Source organism: Puma concolor, chromosome C1 (genome assembly GCF_028749965.1).
Source record: "Puma concolor isolate L17-30 chromosome C1, mPumCon1.1.hap2, whole genome shotgun sequence".
Taxonomy (NCBI): Eukaryota; Metazoa; Chordata; class Mammalia; order Carnivora; family Felidae; genus Puma; species Puma concolor.
The window spans coordinates 73,916,195-73,923,825 of NC_141674.1; the positions used below are offsets into that span (position 1 = coordinate 73,916,195).

Below are 7,631 nucleotides of genomic sequence, written 5' to 3' on the forward strand. Positions count from 1 at the left end.
TGTAGCCTGGGCTCAGTGGCTGACCCTCTGCTTCAGTTCCAGTTCCTGCTCTCTGTCTCCTCCCTTGAACGCAGTGCTTCAGAGTCTCCCTTGCTTCCTACGGTCCTCTTCCCGCACATTCTCATCGCCCAAGAGGGGAGGTATGAGACTCGGGTTCCGTATTCCCGTTTGGGAGCAGTCTGCATTCTGTTGGAGGATGTATTTAGGTGTTTGGACTGAAGGGTCTTTTCATGCTCCTTAGCATTCACCGAGAGTGCACTTTCTGATGGACAGATGTTCAGGGAGCACTTTTACGTGGCTGCTTTTCCACTCCTGTGACTCTTCCGTAGTTCACCGGGCAGTCTCTTGGAAGCTCCCATAATTGCACACTACATTATGTTGCGAACAAGGAGTCACTTCTTTCTGTTTGGGAGGACACCTCTGAGTCTCAGTCAGCCGTGAGAGCCTTTCCTATGCTGCCCTCCCTGCCAGGCCCTGCTACCCCATACACCATTTTCTTAATGGTGTTTTTTTGCATATTCCCGGGACATATTATCCTATGTCCACTTGTGCCTAAACTTTCAGATCTTTCCAGCAGTCCACCTTGACCTCAAGGATAACTTTCTTCTTTTTTTTTTTTTTTAAATGTTTATTCATTATTTTTGAGAGCGCACAAGTAGGGGAGGGGCAGAGAGAGAGGGGGACAGAGAATCAGAAGCAGGCTCTTACCTCACAGCAGTGAGCCTGATGTGGGGCTCGAACTCATGAACTGTGAGATCATGACCTGAGCCGAAGGGACTCTCAACCAATTGAACCACCCAGGTGCCCCAAGGATCACTTTCTTACATGCTGGCTACATCAACTGTCTGGCCTTGCCTCCGTTTTGATACCTTTGGTCTCTGCTGAGGTTTGGGGTGAATGGTCCCCATCTCAGGGCTCACCTCACCGGTCCCAAAGATCCCCTCCCTCCCAGCTCCGGGACTTATCTGCGTATCCTGTCTCCAGTCCCCACAGTTGGAGCTGGGAAGAAAGAGCTTCTGGGCAAGATGCCACCAGCAAGCCTGTCTGCCTAAGAACAGACCTCTTTTCTCGCTGGTGGAAACCTACCCCTTCTCTCACAGCTGTGTGAAAAGAAGCCAAATGCCCATTCTTAATGTGTAACAACTGAGGCTCACATGCAAACTGCTGTTATCTCAGCAGGAGAGCAATTTGCAACCATTTAAACTCCTTTCACTCTTCCTTTCTCCTCCGTGCATGGTTATACACACACCAGTCCATATTTATTAGTGCAGATGGTGAGAAACTCGTCATTGAAAGGGCTTAGAGCACAGAAGGAAATGGATTTTTGGCCTCACTCTGGCCTTATAAACAAGAAGGTTTGAATGATTTTTAGGTTCCTGATTCTTGCCTCGGAAGAGCACAGTTTGCTTCTCTCCAAACACAAGAGGTTGTAAATTGGTAATTCATCTCAGCCAAAGGCCACATGATGAGCAATTGTAGAAGTGTTTTTTTTCCTTGTTGTGCAAAGAAGGAACCCGACATCTGAGTGTGGGTTCCAGCTGGTGTTTTCCTTTCACCATTTGCAGCCCAAAGGCACGGTCTTGGCCAGGCCTGGGCTCGCAGTACGACTCCTGCCTTTTACGTGCAGCACCATTGCCACCATGGCCATCCCAAGGGGAAGTCAGCTCAGCATTTCCACGCGACATCTTCTTCTTCTTCTTCTTCTTCTTCTTCTTCTTGCAGCTAAAAAATAAATCAGTTCTAATAAAAACATTTATACTATATTCTTTATTGTCAGCTAATCCTGCCTGAACTCATTAAATGGCAGTGTGTGGGTTATTTGCTGTCAGTGAAATCATCAAAGGCATTTTTCAGCTGGGGCACCGGGAAAACATATGCTTCAATGCCAACTAAAACAATAATGAGGAAATGTCATGATCAGTCCTGACCAGATGACCCTGCCCGTTTTAGATTAGTTCTTAATTTCAGCACAAGGGTCATCCTGTGAATTCTTACAATAAGTCACTGCTCCCCACTCACATGAAAAAGATGTGACTTATTAGAAAACTCACTGTACTCATTGCGGTTAATGAGATGTGGAAAGCTTTGTAATTTGATTTGCTGGGCCACATGCTGTAAAGGGATACTGCTGATTTCATTCCTCCGTATTTAATTTAAGCAGTATGCAATACCTTCTTCATATGGCTACTTATATAATAAAAATTAACTTGGGGTATAAAAAATACACCATTGTGGGGTTTATTGCTTGGTGTGGTTCAGTTTCAAGTGTTTTTCATGGAAACATCTGTAAGTAATGTGTGTGGGTCTAATTTTGAATCCCGCCAAATATTTTCCATTTAACATTTGGTTTAACTGACAAGCCCGCAGAGGTGGTTTTCAGAGTTGTTGGTAACAGATACGTACAGTATTCCCAAGGCTATAGCCTTCTTTTTTTTTTTTTAATGGCAGACAGATAACAGTAATCCAAAACTCGGTTTTTGAACTTTTTAGCATTTCAGTGGATACAAACGGCAGTTGAGAATGTAGGCACTTCTAACCCTTAAAGACCAAGCTGCGGTTTAATCTAGTATCCCCTAAAATTACCTTGTTTATGACTTTTGTTTCAACATCTGCGGCCAAGGATTCGGGTGGCAGATTCTCTGGAAGGCTGACTGTGGGAAAGAGACCCTTCAGGACAGGGGCTTGCCTCCCCTCTGAAGAGAGGGGGAGGGGGGAGGACTAACAGTCTGAGACATGGGCCGATGCCCAGGGAGGTCCGATCCTCCAGAGAGGTTCTAGAACCCCATTCTATTTTTCTACGGTTGAAAAAAATACATATTTTTTTCAAATATACAAATATACAAATATAAATATATGTGTATATATCCTTGCTCAATTCTTAGGGGGCACACAGGCCCCCTGGACTATCCAAGGGTCTGGTCAGCAGCTGGTCAGTAATACAACCACCAAACGAGGAGGTGAGGTTGCCGGATAAAATAGAGAACCCCGAGTTGAATCTGAACTTCAGATAAACAACAAATATTTTTTTAGTATAACGACGAGCCGCAGCCTGCCACACTTTTGCTTGCTCAGTCGGGCACCCCTACCACCGGCCTGGTGACTGCGTGTCGTTCCAGGCCAGGAAGCCTTATCCGGGTTGTGTGATGACGGCGGCGGCCGGGCAGGAGCCACAAGCGCCCCCACCCCTCCGGGCTGGGGGTGGGCGCCGCGCTCCGCTCGGAAACGTGCCCGATCGCACCGGGGCGTCGCGGCACCGCCAGCTCAGCACCGGGCCGGGCACGAGGCGGGGACCCCCAGAAACATACCGAAACCGTCTCCATGGCTGCCTCTGAAATAAAGCGGTGTGTGTGGGAAGAGAAACTCGAGGGGGAAGTTCAGCAACCAACGCAGAGGTGTGGAGTGAAACCTCGGGGGGGAAAAACTGCCGGTTTTGCTTCGAGGGAATGGAGTTGTGCAACTCGCGTTGCGAAATTTCACCCGGTTGATTCTGTGAGAACTGAAGTTTGCTTTAATTGTCAATTAAAGCGAAGGGGGCCCGGGGGCGCGGGGAGCCGCAGGAGTGGGAACCAGCGTGGGTCCGATGACGGGGCCGGCCGCTGGGGGTCAGGATGCGCTTGCCGAGCGTCCCTGCCGCGGGCCGGACTTTCCCGAGACACCGAGGCCCCGCCTGAGAAGTTGATGCAAGGCGCGCCTTAGGTGTCCCCGCAGCCGGCCGGCCTCCCCGGGGTCCGCCCCCCCCACCCCGCGCCCCGGGAGCCCCTTATTTGCGAGGCCCATCTAGGCCCGCGCGCGCGTCAGGTACTAAATTGCCTTTATGAGAGCCGAGCAGGCTTGCCGATGACAACGCTCTGATAACAAAAGAAGTGTGGCCTTGTCGAAGATTTTATGTAAAAGGAAATGGTTCATTTGAATTCAGAAGGAATATTAAAACAGGCCGGGAAGATCCAAGCCTTGGATTTTCTGCCTTGTGACTCGCTTCTTAGAACTCGTTTAAGAAAAAAGAGAGGCGGGGGGGGGGGGGGGGGGGGTTGGGGGAGGAAAAGGAAACACTACCCAAAATATCCAACCACGGTTTAATTTTTGTTTGCCGCTGCTGTTTTCTTCAGATCAAGGTTGCCTTCTTGTTAACCCTGGACTGCAGCGGCAGAAAATTAGATTGCCTTCGCTGAGGGATTAACCAGAAAGAAGAGTTAGGGAATGTGGAAGCCTTGAGAGACTGGAAATCAGCGAGTTTGAAATGTTTGAAAGAAAAAAAAAATCTTCAGTGGCTTAAGAGCTTCACTAAGACACTTTTATTTTATTTATTTTTTATTTTAACATTTCTTTATTTTTGAGACAGAGAGAGACAGAGCATGAACGGGGGAGGGTCAGAGAGAGGTAGACACAGAATCTGAAAGAGGCTCCAGGCTCTGAGCGGTCAGCACAGAGCCCGACGTGGGGCTCAAACTCACAGACCGTGAGATCATGACCTGAGCCAAGTCATGACCTGAGCCGAAGTGGGCCGCTTAACCGACTGAGCCACCCAGGTGTCCCACTAAGACACTTTTAAAAAAGAACCCAAATTGCCCTTATTTAAGAGCGTTGGAGATCCAGATACGAGTCCTGTTACTTTGGCCAAGAAGTCCACTTACTCATTCTGTGTTTTCTCCCCGTTTTTATTAAAAAAAAATTTTTTTTAGTGTTTTTATTTTTGAGAGAGAGAGAGAGAGTTCGATCAGGGTACGGGTGGGGAGAGAGAGAGAGAGAGAGACAGGATCTGAAGCTGTCAGCACAGAGCCTGACAGGGGGCTTGAACTCAGGAGCAGAGAGATCAAGACCTGAGCTGAAGTTGATTGCTTAACTGACTGAGCCACCCAGGTGCCTCTCCCCTCCCCCCCCCCTTCTGTGTGTCTTTAATGCTTAACGGAAATGCTGGGATTCCCACTCAATCACCAACCAGGAGTTTCATGCCAACTGTATGATTTGTTTTGCAAAGACTGATTTTTTTGTTGAAGCCTCACATTTCTGTTCCTTTTGGGGATGGTACATGGAAGAAAGAACGGGTGCCTTTCTCAGGACCTGAATAAGAGGGAAATGTGTCACATCTTTCCACGGGGCCCAAGTGTTTTTCTGTGGCAGGGCTGCTTGGTCTGGGAGTGATGTTAAAGGACTCTCTCACAAACTGCTAACTTGGCTTAGAGACGCTCTATTCTGAACACTCATTCATTCACTTATCCAACCAGCATTTATTAAGCACTCAGTGTATGTGTGGTGCAGTGCTAGGTGTGAGGGATACAGAGTCTACTTGCACAGAGTCATGATCTCATCTTCCAGGAGCTTGGGGTCTGGTGGGGAACCAGACGATGTGAAGAGAGATCGAGGTTATTCTACTGTGTTGGAAAAGTCAGCCTGCTTGTCCTCTCTGCCATCTAAAAGATGAGAAAAACCCAGGCTGGTCCGTATGGTTTCATAAGCAAGTGGTGTATCAGCAATAACAACAAAGTTCAGTTTAATTGCACAGTGGCAGGTGTCCGTCCTTGCTGGCCGACCCCTGCCTTTTGTAGGGGTCCTTTTTCCTCCTCCAGTGACCCAAGTGCCCTTTGAAGCCACACCCCCTGCCTGCAAACCAGTAGGATAAAATGGGGATGGGGGCAGTGAGCAGGCTGACACCCGTACTGTCTGACTTTCTAACCAGCTGTTGAATGGCTTGACACGGCATTACTGTGAGAATGGGGAACCGTTCTTTTCTTTCTGGAAGGAGAAGCCAGAAGTTTATTTAATCTTTTCTAGGCAACTTATTTTATTGCATTTTTAATTTCCTCTCTTGCATTAACATGACCCTTTTCACTGGCTTCCCACGCCTGGTGCTTAATTACTTATCATTAGCAATGTACACGGGGGCCTTGCTGCATATTTATAAATGTGATCATTAGTACATGGAAAGACAAAGGCTTCTTTAAGACTGTCATTAGTTATTCTGTTTTCATGGAAATGTTCATTAGGAGAAACTACCCACCTGGTTAAATAATTATAATTAAGAATTGGTAATCTCCTTTGCATTTTTAACTTGATCTTCCGTCTGTTTGTATAAAGCTAAACAAGCCTTATTTGGCCAGTATTCTATCTTTCATTTTCACGAGAATCGTCGACAAATGCAGACTCTTTGTCTTTAACCTATAGGTGGTGACGGAGGTGCACGATGGATACAATTTTTGTAACACAGCAGTTGCCTCCAAACCCATTAACCAGCCACGAACGGCGAGTCAGGGAACGGAGTGGAGCATCTCCGGTCCATTTTATTTTCTGGACTTCTGTCGGTGGTGCAAACTGAACTGCAGGCTTGTAACCAAACTTTGTAAAGGGTCTCTTTCGGCTCCTCATCCGCAGAGACGCCAGGCTGCGTGGCCACTGGCCACACCTTTCCTCGGGGCGTGCCAGCCAAGGCAAGTGGCGGTTGGATGGCGTGCGTGGTCCCGTGTCCGCGTCCAACTCTTTATATGTTGTTGACTAGGGGTAACCACAGCAGTGTTGTGGCCGTGGCCCCGCCGACGCGCAGGAGAAGAGAAGTCTTCGAATTGCTAGCAAGTGGCCCTGAGGCCCATACATGGCTACGTGTCAGCTGAGCTGAGACAAACGAGGTGACAGAAACACAAGGGAAGGAAGCACGGTTATGCAGCTGCCCACTCCCCTCTGCCCAGACTGGTCCTCGGCGAGCCGCCACCCTGGACTGATGAGAATATGCCAGTGATAAACCACAACTGTGGGAAACACTGGGTGGGGGCATAAATATCATCTGTAAACAATTAGGCAGCCACTGCTCATTCAGTGCCGTTTTGAGAAGCTAAGGAAGTCTGCAATCAGTTATATCTCCAATTACCATAAAAATATATTAGCCATTCATTCATTTATTAATGATTCATCAGTTAACCACACATAATGAGCAAATAATTAGCAGTGCTGTACGGTTGCCAAAATTGAAGAAGTGTTGGCATTTTAAAGATGAAAGGTTGCATTTATGCAAAAGTCTGGCGATGATAAAGTTAATATGGAAGATAATTATAAAAGTGGCTGTCCTATATTACAGACTGAGGTACCACAAAACTTGCCTAATTGAACCGAAATGAATATTCTTCCAAAGTCTGCGTGTTGCCACACACAAACTGCTGAATTTCTCCCGAAGATCTCCCTTCAGTAAGGTGCACTGCACAATACAAGTTAATAAAATGCCAGACAGCTAGACTGTGTTCTTTGTTTGCTTGGTTCAGGGCCTCGTGGAAAACAATAAATTGCATTCATGTCAGCTGAGGCCCATCCCTTTGCTAATTACCGTTTGGTGCTGAAATGACTTCTGTGAAATTGGGAGCATGAGGAAACATACAGCCATACAAGGGAGGCTTTTCAGAGTTTTGCAGTAAATGTGAGATAGGCCTCAGGCACACAGATGTTAAAACAGTGAATTCCCCCACAGATTACACTAATGGAAACCCTGTCAGGGTAAGTCAAATCCGGGTCTGTGGTCAAAATCTAATTAAGGTTTCCGTACTTAAAAAGAATATGAATGCCTGGGGGTGGCGATGAATGTATAAGAAACTCACTTGTTTGTAAAACTGTTAGCATGAATAGTAAGTACCGTGGGGCTGTTACCTGCGATG

The 7,631-nt window shown here is 47.2% G+C and overlaps 2 long non-coding RNA genes across 3 annotated transcripts; one reads left to right on the forward strand and one right to left on the reverse strand.

The window, feature by feature from the left end:
* Window positions 1-1,219: 1,219 nt before the first annotated feature.
* On the reverse strand, window positions 1,220-3,377 carry LOC147578148 (uncharacterized). Its single transcript, XR_015254848.1, has 2 exons — window positions 2,584-3,377; window positions 1,220-1,722 (listed from the first exon to the last, which is right to left on the reverse strand). It is a non-coding gene; the product is annotated as an uncharacterized LOC147578148 (long non-coding RNA).
* Window positions 1,526-7,216, forward strand: LOC147578149 (uncharacterized). 2 transcript variants are annotated; one of them, XR_015254847.1, is made up of 3 exons: window positions 1,526-3,392; window positions 4,976-5,022; window positions 6,160-7,216. It is a non-coding gene; the product is annotated as an uncharacterized LOC147578149 (long non-coding RNA). The 2 variants fall into 2 exon arrangements; XR_015254846.1 differs by having other exon boundaries at window positions 4,976-7,216.
* Window positions 7,217-7,631: the final 415 nt, after the last annotated feature.